This window comes from Mastigoproctus giganteus, chromosome 9, assembly GCF_048544385.1.
Source record: "Mastigoproctus giganteus isolate SK-2022 chromosome 9, ASM4854438v1, whole genome shotgun sequence".
Lineage (NCBI taxonomy): Eukaryota > Metazoa > Arthropoda > Arachnida > Uropygi > Thelyphonidae > Mastigoproctus > Mastigoproctus giganteus.
Window position 1 is genome coordinate 79,501,215 of NC_143583.1, and position 20,040 is coordinate 79,521,254.

The 20,040-nt window shown below is 36.8% G+C and overlaps 1 protein-coding gene across 6 annotated transcripts in view; it reads left to right on the plus strand.

Moving 5' to 3' along the window:
- The window catches only part of LOC150080478 (uncharacterized), a 354,693-nt gene that overhangs the window by 66,105 nt on the left and 268,548 nt on the right, over positions 1 to 20,040 (plus strand). For 5 of the 6 annotated variants that reach the window (XR_016547421.1, XM_090381815.1, XM_090381810.1 and 2 more), the window contains exon 2: positions 10,804 to 10,890. The gene's annotated coding sequence lies outside the window, so the exon portion shown is untranslated. Of the gene's footprint in view, positions 1 to 9,883; positions 10,001 to 10,803; positions 10,891 to 20,040 lie in introns of those variants that run through there. The other variant, XM_090381812.1, reaches the window with a different exon arrangement.

The window sequence follows — 20,040 nt, forward strand, 5'->3', positions numbered from 1 at the left end:
TTTCTCTTTCTATTTAATGTCTTTATACTGCCCCCCTTCGAAAGACATTTTAGAAACAGTCCATTATGTAGAAGGTTTTCTGAGTGCTACTGCAAATTCTAACCTAATGATTGGTATGGACGCAAATGCCAAGTCTTTGCTTTGGCACAGTGGTTTTACTGATAACAGAGGTAGATTATTGGAAGAAATTATATTTACATACAGTCTTAATGTTCACAATGTTCAGGGCATGCCGTATACTTTTTCAACTGTGAACGGACAGTCAAACATAAATATTACGTTATCTACAACTAGTATTTGTAATAAAGTCGTTGGTTGGAAAATTCTTACTGAGGAGACGCAGAGTGACCACAGAGCAATACATTTTATTATCAAGTTTGACAGGTCAGGTGTTAATTCTCTCAGTATGCAAAATATAAACAGATTTTCAATTAAAACAATGAATTGGGAAAATTTTGCACAAGCCTTACGTATAGAATTTGAGGGAGACACTGGAACACAATTGAATGTTTTAAATGCTTTGGAATACTCTTCATATATTCAGAATGCTTTGTATAGAGTAACATCTTATGCATGTAAGAGGGAAAAAATGTTAAAGAACATAGTTCGTTGGTAGTCTGAGGAATTGGCGTCTCTTCGTAGACAAGTTAATTCTGCACGAAGAGATTATCAAAGAAGACGATTGTTGCCAGCTCAGGAGGTAGAATGGTTGAAAACCAATTACAAAATACTGTAAAAAGAAATTATACTGTAAAGCAATTAGGCAGCATAAGATCCAATCGGGGCAGAATTTTGTAAAAGAAACAGGAAATATGGAGCCGTGGGGTTTATTGTATAAAATGTCTCGCAATAAAGTTCCCTTAGGAGATATATTTTAGTAGAAGATATGTTACATGAGCCTACATTAGATTGGTTTTCTTCAGTTGCTGCAATAGCGAACAACCTTTGTGTGATGATATCGGACAAGACACTGCTGACAGCTTAGAATAAGAATAGAAAACAGTTTATATAATGCGTCTATTGAAAGTAAGCTATTTAATATGATTGAGTTACAATCAGTTATGAAACAGGTTACGATAAATAAATGTCCTAGTTGGGATTTAGTAGAAAATACAGTAATAGTTAAGGTGTTTGAAATTTATTCTGAAATATTGTTAAATATGTTTAACAAATGCCTTTTAGAATCAGTTTTTCCAGAAATATGGAAGTTCGCAATTTTAAAGATGATCCTGAAACTAGGGAAGAATCCTTCGGGGTCTAGAGCATACCGGCCGATATCTTTATTGGCCAACCTAGGGAAAATATATGAGAGACTTTTAGCCATACGATTAGATGAATTATTAAAAGTTAATTGTACAGTTGAAACAAATCAATACGGATTTAAACAGGGAAAATCTGCTGAAGACGCTATTTGTATATGACTTAGTTCATTATTGTGATATTGCTACTGATAAATATATTATGGCAGGGTTCATAGACTTCGAGGGGGGGGGGGGTGTTTGATTCACTGTGGTGGGAGAGTGTATTAAACGTGTTAGTAAAGATCAGTTGTTCGTATCAATTATACAAAGTAATAAGAAATTATTTTACAAATAGGAAAATATCAGTAAGGGCACGTCATTTAGTTTATGATACACTGTTATACCCCGGATGTTCCCAAGGCTCCGTACTGGGGCCTGTGTGTTGGAATCTTGTATTAGATCAGTGGCTCTCTCGGAGTCTTGAACACTGTCATTTTATAGCATACGCAAATGATTTGGTAATTTGTATTCGGGGTCTTAAAGATTGGTCTTGGAGACATTAAAAAAATATTGGAGGATCTGGCCCAATGGGAAACATTACATAAGTTGAATATCTCTATAACAAAAGTTGCTAATGCGCCAATAAAACCTAAGAACCAACCATCTATAACAAAAACTAAGCTGATGGTTTTTAAAGGGGCTTTCAATTATGATCGTCCACCTACTGGTGGTTTCTCGTCCACCTACTGTACGTATATACAATAAACAAATAGCGTACGTTAAAACCAATAAGTATTTAGGAATAACTGTAGATGATAAGTTAATTTTTACCGAACATGTAGAAAATTTAGCGAATAAAGTAAGAACTTTTAGTGCTGCTATAATTAGGATAACCAGAACAGAATGGGGGTTAAATAAAAAAAAAAAAACCCTTAGATTGTATTATAAGGCTGTTTTCCTGCCAATTGTTTCATATGCTGCTGGTATTTGGTATAGGAGGGCAAATATTGTTAGAATAAAAAATAAATTAAATTCCATACAGAGGGTGATGTTATTAGCAATTAATCAAGTATGTAGGACGGGTTCAACGAATGCCCTTCAGGTGATAGCCGGGGTGTTACCCCTGGATTTGCATGTGATATATAGAGGGATGGTGTATCGGTTAAAGAAGGGTAGGGAAGTCAGCTTTATGGGAATAACTTCTAATACCTCTGTTAATATGGAAATTGAGACAAAAAGAATTTTAAATGAATTATATAATATATGGCAATGTAGGTGGAACGATGGTACGACTGATCTAGTCACCAAATACTTTTTGCCAGATGTTCGCTATTTGTCATTAAACAAAAAAATAGATTGGTTTTTCCCAGCTATGACGGCTTCTTTTATACTGACAGGGTATGGATCATTAAATGCAAAACTGTTTCAGTTGGGTATAGCGACAGATAGTTTTTGTATTTGTCGGATTGAAGAAGATTGGAAACATGTATTATTAGATTATAATCTGTATACTGAAGAAAGATCTTTGTTGTTTCAAACAGTTTTAATAAGTAATGTTAATGAATTACACTTGTTTGTCTCAGATAGAGATAGATTTAATGCTTTTCAACATTTGTGTCTTTAGAAAAAGAAGACAATTGCTGAAAGCCACCCAGTAATATCTCACTCCTTTTTTTTTTCTCCTACCCATAGTTTTGGGTTTTTTTTTTTTCCTTCACCCTTAGTTTGGGTTTTAAATTTTTATTTTTCTCTTTTCACTCATAGTTGTTTTTTTTAATAATTCGTAAACCCATAATTTGTAGTTTTATTTCAATTTTAGTTATTTTTAACGTTACCATTTTTTATATAGATATATTTTTAATTAATTATTTTATATTTATTTATTTTATTTATTTATTTTTTTTTTTGCTGGTACTCAGGATTGGGCATCCACTGGTATGGCACAACCGCCGGTGGATGCGGGACTCTGTGCTATTGCACAGACTATTGGAACAGGCCCGGCTCCATATGCCGTCGAACGTGCGCCGGGAATTGGCTGTCCAGGAGATAGCTGCTCCCTGGTGGCAAAAACACATATTACAGTATTGTAGTATGTGTTAATACTATGTCAGGCCCATTGTACAGAGATTCTTCTTTTCACAGAGACATTAGGTGGATATAGGCACATGCCTGGGGGTCGCCATAAACAGGGAACATACACACATGTCCATGAAACGGTGGATCCTAATAGGGGGCCCAACGGCTAAATGGTCAGAGAAACAACAGAACATAACGATATACAACAGACCATTCCCCACACACTTTTTTAAATCTCTGGCCTCCACAGAGTTCTGTGTCACTCGCAAAGAATACATCACGGAGATGGGGGGAACCCTTGGTGCCGTCAGACAACTAACACACTGTCCACACGAAGGCGGCGTATAGGGGAAACCCTGGTTTCCGCCTTTACATACAAGAATACTTTGCCCACATGAAGGAAACATGTGAGAATATAAAATTAATTCTGGAAGCAATGAAGCATAAAGACCACCAATGGCAGATCTGTGGAGACCTGAAGGTGATTGCAATACTGATGAGCATGCAGTTATGATACACGAAGTACTGCTGTTTCCTGTGTGAGTGGGACAGTCGAGTTAGGTCCTCACACTACAAGAGAAAAGTCTGGCCTATAAGGGAAAATCTGCGCCCAGGGAAAAAAATGTCCAGCACAATCTGGTTGATCGAAGCAAAATTCTTCTGCCCCCTTCATGAGTCCCATCAAACTGGAACTCATGAAGAACTTTGATACTGGGATGAACCAGGATAGAAAAGCTTTCGAGTACCTAGAAGGAAAATTTCCACTGTTGAGTGATGCTAAGGTTAAGGAAGGAATCTTTCCTGGTCCGCAAATTCGTGAACTTTTAAAGAATGAAAACTTTCAGTGAGTCCGCCAGTGTAATGAGAACGCAGCTTGGGAAGCCTTTAAAAGTGTTGTGCATGACTTTCTGGGAAACTGAAGAGCTGGAAACTACGTTGAGACTGAACAACCTTCTAGAAAAGTATTATCAATTACGCTGCAACATGTGACGGAAAATCCACTTTGTCGACTCTCATCTGGATTTCTTCCCTGACAACTGTGGTGCAGTGAGTGACAAGCACGGTGAATGATTCCACCAAGACATTTCAGCAATGGAAAGAAGATATCAGGGTAGGTGGAACGCTTCTATGCTTGCTGACTACTGTTGGACTGTAACAAGAGATGCCCGGGAAGTGGAATACAAGCTACAAGCGAAAAGAAGGCGCTATCGTGAATAGGCCACATTTTGAGAAAGTACTTTCGGTTCCTGCGTAGTTTTCTTGTGTTCTTATTTTTTACGTTTTAATTAAAAACAACTGTGATTTATGTTGTATCAAGGAAATGTAAATCTGAGATTGTTTTAATATTACTTTTCACTCCGACTACTACTGAAAATTAAATTACTACATTCTTAGACAATAGCGAAAGTACTGTATCTCAAAAATTAGAGCCAATAAAAATTTTCTGAAGTCATATTCGTTTTTCTCGATCCAAAATTAGTAAAGTTTGCCTATTTTAAGAAAAGAAAGAAATTCAAAGATTTTTTTGTTGTTGTTGTTGAACAGTGTGTGTGAAACCTTGTACAGTACAATGGAAGCTTAGAGTGGCCATAATTATTTTGAGCTTCACGATAGCAAGGTATCTCATCTGTAGGATTCAGTGCGATACTCGCATATTACCCTGTACTATTTGCAAAGCGATGTACTACAAACATTTAGCTTTTCCTGTGGAGGTATCGGCTTCGCTCCTGAACTCCCGCCGACGTGGATTCACACCTCACTGATCTCCAGAACACCACTGAAATAGAATGATTGTTACAAGGCTGCCGTGACCGAGTGATCAGTCTGCACACGTATATAGAGCTATGCGTGTTCGGATCTACACAATAACAATGCAAGTACGTGATCCCTTGGTAACACGAACATCAAAGTGTGCCGTGTCTGACGGCAGTTGCCACTCCTCTGACCCTTATAGCCATTCGGGACTACAAACAGAAAATTTCTTTCATTTTGTTTATTTTTCTACGCCAAAATCTGTGAATTACTCGAATCCTAGAACAGTTTTTAAAATGTTCTGTCGAAGTGCGATCCCTAAACTAATAATTAATCAGGACGAGGTATTTCTGCCCCCGAGGCAGCTTTTGTTTATGCCAACTCAGACGCACTGGCCATCTATGGACCTTTTCAAGAAGCTTCCTTTGTGTATTTTAAATGTAGCCACTACACCTGGACACTATTCCAAGCGCTGTCTCACAGTTGCTTATACGGCGAACTTATGATAGCCCTATGTCTACAAGTAATTGTTCCATAACCCATCGACAGTGCATCATTGCCTACTCCGTCTGTCTCCACTTCATACAGAACTTCCTCTCCCTGAATCGTAACTCCAACTCACTTTCTTCTTCTCTCCAGTGCTCCTTGACAATACTGTGGTTGAGTCATTTCTCAATCATTCGGAGAATCTGCATTCGAGTTCCGTAATAAAGTAGCGTATGTTCAAAAGTCCTCTTTTGGAACTATAGTACGCAGGTCTCGGGCGGAAGGAATAGAATTTTTACTCCAGCTGCAGAAAGGACGTTACGTGGTGGTTTTCCATGGAATCTAGATTTTTATACTCTTATACCACGTGAATATTAAGATAGTATTCCTGGAACTTTGCCAGAACCCATCCTCAGACCATATACAGCTGGCAATGAATCCTTCTAGATTCCAACCGAGTTTTTCCCACACAACTTGCAGATCTCTCCCTGAACATGCACGCACTTGCACAGGCATAATACATTGGGTCAATATGGCCTAAGATACTTATGCGCCGTAAAACCATCACCACCAATGTAACTTTCTACTGTTTTTAATACATTTTCAGGTGTAAATCTTCGAGTAGTTATTTTGAGGTATTATTTCCCATTAAAAACGTAGTTGCCAATTATCTGATGATTCCTGAAACTCATATTGAAGGAGGAATGCTTTGTTTTGATACTGGTCATTCTCCCAATCGACTGCAAAATTTGACCTTATTTGTTTGTAAGGCCCTCTATCCTTCCTCGATGTTTAATGACATCGACGAAGGATAGAGGGCTTTACAAACAGATAAGGTCAAGAAATCATGAAATAGGGGTGGTCCTAGAAGCTATTCGTGAGAGATCGCACTTCTAACCCTAACCCAATTTGTAAATTAAATACAACCAGTAGCGGATTAAGATCTGCCGGTGTAGCTAGTCACCAAGACATTGAGGTAACTTCGCCTGCCAGCCACAGGGGCAGTTTGGTCGCGTGACATATGATGCAAACATGTAAACAAACCTATACGCATCAGCTAGCTCAGAGGTTCCCAATCTTTCTCGGTTCACGGCGCCCTTACTGTCCCAGTAATTTTTAACAGTACCCCTAGGCCAAAAGAAATACCTAACACAGTGGTTTTTCGACCTTTTAATATATACCTATATAATAATTTTATTCTTTATATAGCGGTACTAAATAAAGACCAATTATAGATCACCACAAAATTAAAAAGATACGGTACAATGGATATTTTACCCATTTTATAATGAAATAAATATATAAATTCCAAAATAATAATAACTTTAAGTAACTTAAACCCAAATTACACGGCACCCCGGTTGAAAACCACTGAGCTAGCTGCTAGCAAGAGTCAGGGAACCCTAAAGTAGAAGTCAAACGGGTGATAAAACAATGCATAGCCAAAGGAGCCATATCAGTTAAATCAGACATCGAAATTACTTTTCTTTCTCCTCTCATATAGATTATTAAATAAGCAGTATCAAGATGTCTTTATAAAGAAATCTTTTATGTCATGTATATATAGTATACTGTATCAGAATTCCTAGAATAAAAAAAATCGCTGTTTTTATTTATTTTGTTTTTGCTTTCAATAATACCACCTAAGTCAACCTGGGGGGGGGGGGAAGACTCCATGCGCACGCTTTCTCTGCCTACTGGGTAATCCGGCATTGATTACAATCCCCTTGCCTCTTGCTAGGTAGTAATCCCGTAATCCGTGTCAAGGATTACGGTGATCCCAATTTGTTCCCGCTTATAAGGCAATCTCTTGTGAGAGGCCAAGTCAACTGCAGTCTGTAAAAATATAAAAAATAATTTCCATGTACAGCGTGGAGAGTAGAAGACAGGAATTAATTGTAATAACATTTTTTGCTTTTGCTTCTATAATGAATCTATTTGTAATGACATTAGATGTCGTTAAAAATAGACTCTTTATCTTTAAAAAAACTGTTGCATTGTAACAATGTATTTTCTAAATACTGTACTTCTAATATTCCTAGAATATTTTTAAATATTTTCTAAGTATCTTTTAAATATTTTCATAAACACGCATTGTAACAATTGCCCCCCACCATGGGTTGATTGTAACAGTGGGAAAATAATACACTGCAGTGATTTTGTTTGTAGAACTTGAATTGCATAATTCTTTGAAGGATGTAGAATTGTTGGAGCAGAATAAAGTCATTATCATTTTATTCATACCTCACTATAACGTTCTACCATTCACGATTCGGGTGCCCTTCTTTTTCGTAAGAAATGTCGTTTCTTTTCTGTTCTAACAATTTTGGACCATTCTGCTTTTAAGGTCGCTCTCATAATTCCAATTACAATGGAGATAGAACTGATTCCATTAGTTATCCCATCGCATATTCATTGCTGTTGCCAAAATCTTTGAAGTGGTAATTTTCAAGTTCTGTTTATTTAGTTCCATCCTCAGTCATCAGTATGGCCTTCTTCATAAAAATCTCCTCTCGCCATATCTATCCACTTTTAGATACCAATCGTAACCCTCAACTGCTATCATATAGTCAAATATGACGGAAAGGTTTCGTTTCGTTTGCTTTCTTTCACCTACGCATACCTGGATAAAGTCGAATGTATTTATTGTGTGCTGGGTCAGTAGTGATTCCAATATAGTAGTTATGTACCTTTTTAACATTTGCAATGTCTGACAACAGAGTCATAGTGGACAAGAGGTGAACGCCATCAGTCAGAATATGATTATATGGAAATTCTTAATATGTAAGTGTCAAGAATGAGCCTGAAGATGCCGAGAGAATGAATAATAAAGTGAACGCAACGATAAAAATACCCGATTTGAAATTTCAATCATAGAAAATGTGGCGTTTACGTACTAGGCATACAAGGAGCACGCCGAGGACCTCAAATATTTAGGTGTTCTAAAAAGTTTAAAATTTCATCCAAATACACAAAATTCTTTAACTATAGCGGCCCCAAAATCTAATACCACATTAGGGCTTCAGCTGATCCAAATGCGTGTCTGAGAAAGAAATTTGAACAACTTATGTCTTTAATAATAGTTAAAGATTGTATCTCCAAAACCGGAAGAAAATTGAAAAATATTTTATTGCGAATGGTCGGTTCTTCAAGAATTTATCTGAAGCAATTGAGTCCGTAACGCTGACTTGGTTTAGTCATTTTAAATGCCCTTCCATTACCTCGTGCCAGTTTGAAACAGTAAAGGTCCTGTGAACGGTACAAGTTAAATCCTGGAATATAAGATATCGAAATCATGAAATGTCCGTCAAATCTTCAGCAAAAGGCACAACTTGATTCATCCTGAATGGTATTTCAAGTAGGGGGGCCCACTTTATAATAGTTAAAATATCCTCAAAGCATTACTAACTCAGCTTGTTCGACATCCTGTACACATTCTGGATGATATGGCTAATTGCTTCTGTGAACTCGAGTCTGGCATCTTAGAGTATAAGCAAAATTTGGATTCGTCAGACCGCATCACAGCTTTTCAACCATCAAAAGTTCGATTTTTATGCATTTTAACCCATAATTAGCCTTTTGTCTTTTGACACTGGTCTTTTTCGGGAGTGTTAAATGTTCGCAGAAATTTTTGTCTTGTTTGAAATCGTTTTCTGTTTACAAGACATCACGTAATATTCGTCCTCGATCACGATCGCTTAGCACCGATTTGGGACTACAGTTCTGCCGCTGATTTGTGGTTTGCTGGTGGAAACACCAGCAAATTCAGCTACTCCTTTGACAGGGTATCCTTTAGACCTACTCAATGCTCTCATTCCTTTTTACTAATCACCAACATCTTTTCTGTGCCCCATTTTTCGTAGCAGAAACTTGCTCCTTTTATCACAGCTAATATATTTGAAAACAGGAAAATTTGAGTAAATCTCACACACATTTTGTAATTTCAGTGCTGTAAACAACTGAAATAAGCTTAGAAGAGTACTCCATTTATTATATACCCTAAATACCACAAGACTAATTTTTTGTTCTGTTTGTGTATATCTTCAACTTTGGAGAGCTGTTTTTTTTTTTTTTTTTTTTTTTACAAGTTATATTTCGGTCTCTATATGTATTAAATTATATGATGCATAGTGTAAGAAACTGGACAAACTGTTCAGTTACTGCACATTGCGTTGTTCACGATCACGCGCTGTCATTGCAAGAAATACAAGAGTGACTCACATCCGTGTCCTTCTACGTCGTAACTGGCGTGAAATTTATAGTCCGTCCTCAACTCAGCTTGCCAGTGTAAACAGGATGGACAAAGGTCAGCAAACAAAGAAGGACATATCTGTTCCCTTAGGCAGCACGTTGAAACCTCTTTATCCCATTAGTAAGAAACCCTATGGCCAGTTGCACAGGCAATGCTTGTTTTGAACTGTCATTTCTTCAGGATGCACTTGGTGGTAAGCTTGTTTTCAGAAAATAAATTCGTGAAGTTATTGGAACGTTTTCGTGGTGCAGGTGAAATAATTTTTTTTTTTTAACCGATTGCAAAGATTTAATTTTTCAATTAAAGGAAAGAAACGTGTTTTTTTTAATTAATCATTTTTTATTTAATTTTTCTCTTAAATAGTAATTGCATTATTTTTTCTTTAAGATGTAACTAATTTTTTAATTCATTTCGAAACCTTGATAAAGTATAATTTCCCCAAAATCAGTAAGGACACAAGTGCACACAGGAAAATAACCACTAAATCTCTATTCGAACATGTCTCTCTCGCACAGCTTTTATGGATAAGCTGTTGGACTTGAAAATATAAACTTGTAGATACATTTATGAAAACTAATCTATTATTATTAACTTCATATATGTTTATGTCCTGAAATATTTGTAATCAGTGGCGCACCCAGAAATTTTGATACGGTGCTGTTTCTTGTAATCTGTCTATCTTGTGAACTCCACTGACCGTTTGGTCGTCCCGGAGTTTAAACAGAAAATTTATTATTTATTATAATAACAAACAAAATGTTCTTGGGGCAGCTAATCTCCCCAATATCTCCATCCGTGTGTGCGCTTTACTGATTGGTATAATCGAGAGATCATAATCGATTATACTCATATCATTCGAATGATTCATTCGATTTTGGAAAATCGTTCAGTTATATCATTCGATTATGCTTATCACTAGTGCGCTTATGGTTGGAATTAAATTTTTCCATCCTGGTTAAATCGTTTATTTATTCAGCATTTATTATTATTTTGCAGCTTCGCCGTATTGCTGGGATAATTAAACACTGTCATTTCGGGCTTTGATGTCTAGAGAAGAACGTTTTGAAACGTGTAATAAACCTGGTGAGTATTTTGTAGAATATTTGAATTGATGTGATTTGAACACTCGCTGTTTCAATGTGTGTGGGCACGTGTTTTTCTTTTTTGTTGTTGTTGTTTTTCCATTCTATCAGATGCATCAAACTCCTTACCCCTGTTGCCATATTATTTTATCCCCTTCCGTTTTGGCTTTAGTTTCTGTTTCCATTTTGATTGTGTTTTAGAAATTTTCGAAAAATTGTGTACCAATTGAAGTTCACGAATCCATGTGCTTGTTACAATTTGCTCTTAAGTTAATTGGTCTTCCATTTGTCAGATGTTCCTCAAACACGGAACATAACAGAATAAAAACACAAATATACATTTAACTGAAAACGTGAAATAACATAAAATACAGTACAGACCAAAATTTAAAGAAATAATATGAATCGTATGCATTTTGACCGGACGGTTTCTTCAAAAGTTGTCTCAATTTTCAAACTTCTGATTGTATTAGATATTTCTTTAAACTGGACTGGATCCTTGTTGCTCTGATTGGTCGAATTCAAATCGCTCATAATTCCGTATTGTTGACTTGTTTCCGATTTCCCAATGCTTGTTAGTTGTGTATTAATTTTGAAATAGCTTTTCTCTTGCGTGCCTGTGTGTACGCAACTGACACTGTAGTGTCATGAAACAAAAAGTGTTTCTTTTTTACCCCCCCCCCCACCGTTTTTGAACGAGAAATTTTAGGATTGACGAAATGGCTTACGTTAAGAATCTAAGATTTCGCGTGGAGCTTTTCAATCTGATCTTTTTATGTGTGGCCATTTTTTGCCTTTTTAAATGGCCATTTCACTGTTAGGCAGTGGAATCCAACGGCTAGCAACACTCAAAAAAGCACCCGCTGCAATACGCCATCATTTCGCATGAAATATCGGAAAAGGAAGTTGTGTCGTGGTAGCTATTAATCTCTCTTTCGTGTCTCTCAATGCTAATATGGACGGAGTAACCTATTTCTATTACATTCTGCTGTGCTCCATTGCTTTCAACGGCTCGGAAGGATGTGCATTTAGATCAGTCGTATCAAATTCGTCATACTTTTATAAATAGACCGAGTTGTGTGTGTGCGCTTTTGCAAATGTTGAAGTCCCCCCTGCTAGGGCACGATTATAATTTAAAGCAACCCCAGGCATGGTGATATTTAAGTTCTCTCATACTTAACAAATTGAAAAACAAAATGGCATATTTAATTGTCATGTAATCACAAACCTGACAATTGACCCAATGCATAAAATATATATCTGCTACATTGCTATACTTTAATATATTAAAAAAAAACATTTTTAATAACCAGTTAAATACATGACATTATCGATGCATGGGATGAACCGGAACATAGTTCTCAGTAGAAGAATAGTATTCCGAGTTCCGGTCCATTTCGAGCCCTGGTTGTTGGTCAAAATTTGGAACAGCGGTGACAGACTTTCCTGCTGCCGAGCAAGCGCTGCATCTAACTTTCGCTGCGGAGGAGTTTTTGGGTGCTCAAGTTGGTTATACCACAATCTACAATCACTTAACTCCAGATCTGTACTCAGTGTGGATTTGACAGAACCAATAACTATTCAATATGTAAAAATTGTATTGTCTTATCAATTAAAATAAATATATTAGTCTGGTTCCTATATCTCTGTATGAGGCCATGAATTGGTTCTCTGTTCCCCCCCCCCTTCCTACAGACTCATATTAAGAAGTTTTTTTAGTACAGAAAACTGGATGATGAGATGAGTTAATCTAGTCACGGCATCCCCCCTTACTATCTCAAAATCCATACTTTACTCGAATCTAGAAATGGCACCTTTGAACTTTAATCTCAGTTAGGTTAGTTTCTTTAGCTTCAGTTAGGGACTAAAGAGACTAACCCCCTCCCCTATGATCAAAATAATCTGATTTTTTTTTCTGCTGCTGTATGATGGTTAAAGTTTAATGATTCCCCGGAGCACTGCTTTAGTTTCTCTTCAATCCTTATGAAATCCTGGGAAAAATCTGTCCTTGTAGAGGTACTACTGCTAATGGACAGACATCTCTGTAAAAACCAAAATAAATAATAAGGGTGCTCTAAATCAGGCTTTTTCCTACCAGCACTCTCCAATGATCTACAGATTACTCCACACAATTTTTACAACAATAAAACCTATAAGTTAAAAAAAAAAAATCCACATTCAGTCCTTGGAGGTAATCCCCCTTAGCAAAGCAGCCCATGTTTCATAGAACCTTATGAAAAGGCGTAATCTACAGACGAGTAGGCGTAATCTACAGACCAGGTGATTGTGAAGACTATGACAAAAGCCTCTACATGCAAATGGAATGGGCAAGTAAGCGTCAATGCCTTATTATGGGTGATTTCAATTTGCCTCTAATTGATTGGAGTAAATGGGAAGGAAACTCGACATGGGGAACAAAATTTTTAAATCAACTAGATGACTGTTATTTGTATCAACATGTCAGGGAAAGTACTAGAGAAAAGAATATCCTAGACCTCATCATCACACATGAATCAGATGACATAACAGGGCTGACAGTAGAGGAACCAGTAGCAGGAAGTGATCACGGAGTTCTACGGTGGATGATGACGAGAGAGGTAGCAGAAGTAAAAGGCAAAGGAATGGGTTTTAATTTCAGAAAAGGAAATTACGATGCCTTAAGGTACTACATGGCCTCTATTAACTGGGTAGATATCGCGCAGAGAATGAATACAATTGAACTGTGGTACGCTTTTAAAACATTAATCACAGATGCCTTGAATGCGTATATACCATTAAAAAAAATACTCCACGAGAAGGGTTCCAAGTTGGATGAATAGTGAAGTTGCCACATTACTTGAGCAGAAAAAGGTGGCATGGAAACGTTACAGAGCAATAAAAAGTACTGAAGCCTATAACAGCTACAAGGTGATGTGTAATAGAGCCACAGAAAAGGTTCGACAGGCAAAGGCAGTTTATGAGAAATCACTAGCAAACAGAGCAAAGAGGGGGGATAAAGAATTCTTCACATATATAAATGCCAAGAAGAGCAGGACAAACCAGATCGGACCTTTACGTAAGGGAAAGGGGATAGTAATAAATACACCAGCTGCCGTTGCAGATGAACTCAACAGTTATTTTGCATCGATATTTACAAATGAAAAGCCTTTTGTGGCAATGGGAAATTGTGGGAGCGAAGTTAAAAAATGTGTAATTAATGATATTGAAATTTCGCAAGATTATTTAATGAAAAAACTTTCAAGCCTACAGACTAGTAAGGCTCCTGGAGTTGATGGAATATACCCTATAATCTTGAGAGAGGCGGCAAGCGAGTGCATTGAACCATTGAGGCTAATTATGCGAGCATCACTAGACTCTGGGGAGATTCCCTTGGATTGGAAAAGTGCAAATGTATCTCCAATACATAAGGGTGGCTCTAAAAGTGAAGTGGGAAATTATCGACCTGTCAGTCTGACTTCAGTAGTAGGGAAAATCATGGAGGCATTGATCAAGGGTGGAATTCAGGATCATTTGGATCGAATTGAAATTCTGAAGGATACTCAGCATGGTTTTGTAAAGGGAAAATCATGTTTAACAAATCTAGTTCGCTATTTCGAAAGGGTCACTCACGAGCTGGATTTAGGGAATAATTTCGACATTGTTTATTTAGATTTCAGCAAAGCTTTTGACTCAGTCCCACATGAGCGGTTGCTTTATAAGCTGGAACAGGTTGGAATCACTGGGAAAATCCTTAGATGGATAGAAGGATGGCTTCAGGGCAGGAGGCAGAGGGTTGTGATAAATGCCTATTCCTCAGATTGGGTTGATGTATGAAGTGGGGTTCCCCAAGGATCAGTATTAGGACCACTGTTGTTTTTAATTTTCATAAACGACATTGATGAAGGGATAGAGGGCGTGATGTCTAAATTTGCAGATGATGTTAAAATTGGTAGAGTAGTTAATGATCACTGTCAAGCTGAACTTCTTCAGAGAGACCTAGATAGACTTCAAGAATGGTCAGAAAAATGGCAGCTGTGCTTTAATCCAACAAAGTGTAAGGTATTACACCTGGGAAACAGTAATCCCAAAATAACTTATTCACTTGGTGGAGTTCAACTAAACCCAGTACTGGAGGAAAGGGACTTGGGTGTTACGATACGGTCAGACATGAAATTCTCTGAGCATTGTAAACAGGTTGCAAGGAAGGCCCATGGTGTCCTATCGATGATCTATCGAACTTTTGCAAGTAGAGATAGGGACGCGATAATCCCATTATATAAGGCCTATGTTAGACCACACTTGGAATACTGTGTTCAAGTATGGAGACCGCACCTAAAGAAAGACATCGAGCTTCTTGAAAGGGTGCAAAGAAGGGTAACTCGCCTGGTGAGATCGGCAAAAGGGCGTCCTTATGAAGAAAGACTTCGAATATGTGAGTTGCAGAGTTTGGAAACTAGACACCTTAGAGGAGATTTGATTGAGGTGTTTAAGGCTCTGAGAGGCATCAGTAAAATGAATGAGGACGAAATTTTCAAGATTATAAATGATGCTAGAACTAGGGGACATAAATTCAAGTTACGCGGGGAAATGTTTAGATTGGACTGCAGGAAGTTTTATTTTAGCCAGTGAGTTATAAATTACTGGAATAAGTTGCCTTCGTGGGTGGTAGAGGCCGACAGTTTGGGGAAATTCAAAGGTCATCTGGATAGTACTTTCGGGTAAGGGAAGCGCATAGGATGATAGGATTAATTTCCTTTTTATTTAATTTCATTTTATTATTTTTATTTATTTATTAATTATTATTATTTATTTAATTTTTGTTTTTAACATTGTTTTGTTCGGATTTTTTTTTTTTTTTTGGCTGGTGCAGCATAAGCCATAGGCTTTCTTGCACCATATGGCCGTTACTAATACTAATACTAAGTGGAAAACCCCCAAAGGACGGATTTTGTGGATAAGCAGTTGAAAATATTAACAAGAAACTAGACTGACTGGTTTGTATGAAATGCTAATGTGATATTCATATTTACAGCTATAACTGGCTTACTTATAAATCATCACAAATTTTTGTAAATTTTACACTATGTTATATTGTTTAATACAATACAAAAATATCTTGAGAGCGAGGAACCAAACTCTGTTTTTCTGCAGTTTACGAATATGTTTTGGGAACGTAACCTCAACGAATAAGTTTATACCGCAATACAGTATATAAGGGCCCCCATATTTTCCAAACTATATCTCTTCCAATAAGATATAAATATAGCACCACTTGTCATGGTGCAGAATATCTAGTCTATTAGTCTTGAAAATATGAATTTTTATTGAAATTGTTTAACGTAAAAGAATTCAAATGAAGTTAATCTTACATTATTTTTAATTATTTTTATTTTGACTTTTATTTTAATAAATTATCCCCCTCCCCCTTATGTCTTGTGTCTCCATTTTCGCTTGTGGTATCCTCCGTTTTAAACCAATGCTGGTCAAACCCTGCAGCGGTGTCTGATAATAACCCTACCTTTGTGTGAGATAAAAGGATTCAGATTTCATTTTGACCAAGAGCTATGAATAAAAGTACGCGACATAGGTTCATTAAACTTTACAAAGAAATCAAGGAAATTAAATTGCAAATCAAAAATTAAGTAGCGATATTGCACCCGAAAACCTGAAACAAAACCTTTATTTGTTTTGAGTTATTTTTCTAAAGAAGACAGTCATGCAGTTCAATGAACGGCAAAATTCAGTTTCTAAGGCAATTGGAATTGTTATCAAGAGTGGCAACGAACAACCGATACTTTATGGGTTTGCTGCTGATGTACTAAATGTTTTTTCGAAACTATTGTAATACATCTTCAAATGGCGCCTCCGTAGCCAGGTGGGAAGGAGCAGCACTGCATAGCACACGCTTCTTGATTAGACCGGGGTTCGAGCCCGTCACCCCAAATACGTAGGATGCGGAAAGGTCAAGGAATGACTACCGCATATCCCGGAGCAATATGGCCTTCGTTGCTAATGCTCCTAAAAACCAAATAACAACAACATCTTCAAATAAACTGTAATGGCGGAATGCAGTATGTTACATGCATTCCCAAAGAAGAGATAATCTCATCTCTTCTTGAGGCTGAAACATTAATTGGAATATTAAGACAGAAAAGAAAGCTTGATACAGTCTCGCTATGAGTCGTACTACAGGGAAAAAAATAAATTATAGTCATAAGAGAACAGTATTATTTAAGCAATTCTGACACATCAAATTCGTAATTATCTGCTGTATGGCAGATAAAAACGAAGTACGAAACACAACGACTATGAGCACCAGCCACATCAGCCTCACGATTCATTTCGGATTTAAAAACGAAAGACAAAGTACCTTATCATTGAAAGCATTTAGTTTGAATTACAAGGAGAATCCAAAACTACGATATTAATCGTAGGTTTGATTCCTCCAATGAACTGCTGTCATCTTGTTGAAAGCAATGACAAAACCACACGATGATTGCAGTTGTGCAGATATTGAACCAGATTGTCCAATTTAGATATCTAAAACAATGAAGAGAAAATTTAAGTAAAATTATTTCTTTTTCCATCGAATAGCCTTAACCATATTATTAAACTGCAACAAGTAATTTTAGAAGTACCAACTGACAAGTTCATTCAGATGAAAATTAAGCCTTTTGGCTACGATCAAGGTGTAGGTAGTATCAGGCGAAAATTCAAAATAAATAAGCAGGATAAATGGCCCAACTGCTACCAGAAACAAGCAAACAAACCGCCCCACCTAACTACACCTAACCCAACGGGTGAATACAGACGCCCACGTAAGAAAAAGAGCACAGGAAAAGGGAAATACAGTTTAAGGGAAATACAGTGACCAGCATCGGCCCTCTGAAAATTCCCAAAACACTCGCGTTTCCTGACAGCAAAAGAACCACAGATGTCCCTTTGCGAGACGTAGAAACTGATATAACAGACCAAGTCTTAAATATGGTTATCAAGCGCAACGCGTTCGAGTTGATAGTGGTTCTAATCCACGTGAGTGCAAAATACACTTAATAATAATATCATTGCCAAATGCCTATTTATAAACTATTCTGGTCGTGCTGAAATATAAACACTGCATTCTTTTCTTTCTTTCTGTATATATATATATATATATATATATATATATATATATATATATATATATATAAGTTTAGTGACAAATGGGAAGGAGAGAGAAATAGAAGAGTGAAGAGTAACAGAAAGGTAATAAAGAGTGAGCATAATTAGTTTAGAGATAGCAAGAAGAAAAGAAATAAATATATATAATACAAAATGAAATAATACAAAGCAAAAGGATATTGTCACATAACATGCAACCTTGGTGTCACGTTTCCGTTTCGGACATAAAATACATGCCATTAAGATTTAGGTTAAAACTATAAGATGTAAATCATTTGGAAGTTAAGTAAATTATAGCGTAGCGGAAATTGTGGTAAAGGTAACAAACCCACCATCTAAGGAGAAGATTATTGTTAGCCATATGGTGCAAGGAAGCCTAAGGCTTATGCTGCACCAACCAAAACAAAAAAAAAAATTCCCAAGTTACCGTGTGTGAGAGAGAGAGAGAGAGAGAGAGAGAGAGAGAGAGAGAGAGAGAAGTAGAAAGGAATCACCAAGAAAGAGAAGAATGATGATATCCAGCCCAGGACTCTGGGTGTGACAAGCCCATACTCACCAGATGTGAGCCCCTGAGGATTGTTACCTTTACTTGCAATCTTGATGATTGGTTCTTGATAAGTGACATCAATGTATTAAGTTGTTGTATGGTAACTATTCGTGTTGTATGTATATTACAAAGGCTGGCTAAAAATTCGAGATAAATTCAAAACATTGAAATTTAATTTTCAACTACTGCCCATCACATACTTTACATCATCATCGGTCATCGTCTCCCTAGAAATATCGCCAATGTTATTTCTCCCCCCCCCCCCACAAAGGAAAACACATTGAATCTGCTCCTATAACATAAGAGACTTATCTGCCATACAGCAATAAAAAGTCCAAGAAAATAAAATTTTATTTTCTTGTCGAAAAAGAAAAAAAAAAACAACCGCTTTAACCTGCAGCACACAAAACTTACAACAGAAAGCAAAATCCTTCACTTCCATCCCAACACGATGGAGCATTGCTCAGACCAGTGGCGCGTCATACTTTCATGGGGCCCAAGGCAAAATGGGAATTGGGGGCCCCATCTAAAAAAAAAAAAAAAAAAAAAAACTAAAGAACATTTTCAAGTTCATTTTATTGTGACAACAAAACAAACAAATTATATGACATAAGAACTACATATAAACTTTCATCAAAATCGGTAAATTTAAAAAAAAAAAAAAAAAAAAAAACGTAATTTTCAAATGATGTTCAAGTAAAGTCTAGTTTTTCGATAAAAAAAAAAAAAAAATCACTCAAAATATTAGTAAAAAAACAGCAATGCATTTTTGAAAAAATTACTTTGGGGCCTTCCTCTGATCGGGGCCCTAGACAGATGTCTTTTTTGCCTATAGGATAATGCGCCACTGGCTCAGACATTTCTTGATTGCTATACATGTACTGTGTACTGATCTGCTATACAGTAAAGCAGGATCAAAACCCAGTGTTGCGATTTACCCAAATTTCTTTCTCAATAGATGTTTTCAATGGCCAAAACAAAAGATAGTCTGAGCAAGAATTGCATCGCAAGCATATGACCACACGTGCAATGTTTTGTACCTGTATACTGATCTGGTAAATTACGCGTATTGTCAGTTTTCAGAATGAAAAAAAAAAAAAATAATAATAATAAAATAAATCTGGATTTGTTTCCCTCTGTGAAGCCTCGATGAATTCCCTACATCACTGACGAAATGCAAACCTATTCCAAAGGATCGACAATCAGTTATCTCAGTTCTGTCACCCCTTTGGTCCAACTCTAGCCGATAGTATTTCAATAAACGATAATGAACAATCGGTATCAGATTTACCAAACAAAACTATCAACTTGGATCCGTCTTTAATGCTGCTTTCGAATTTTGTGTACTTGGAGCTCATCAAAGAAGGTAGTTTCTCACAATTATCTTGTGTACTGCTTGCATTCTGTTACCTGTTTGTGTGAGTAATCAATGGCAACTGTGTGCTTTGCCAACAGCATCGCAAC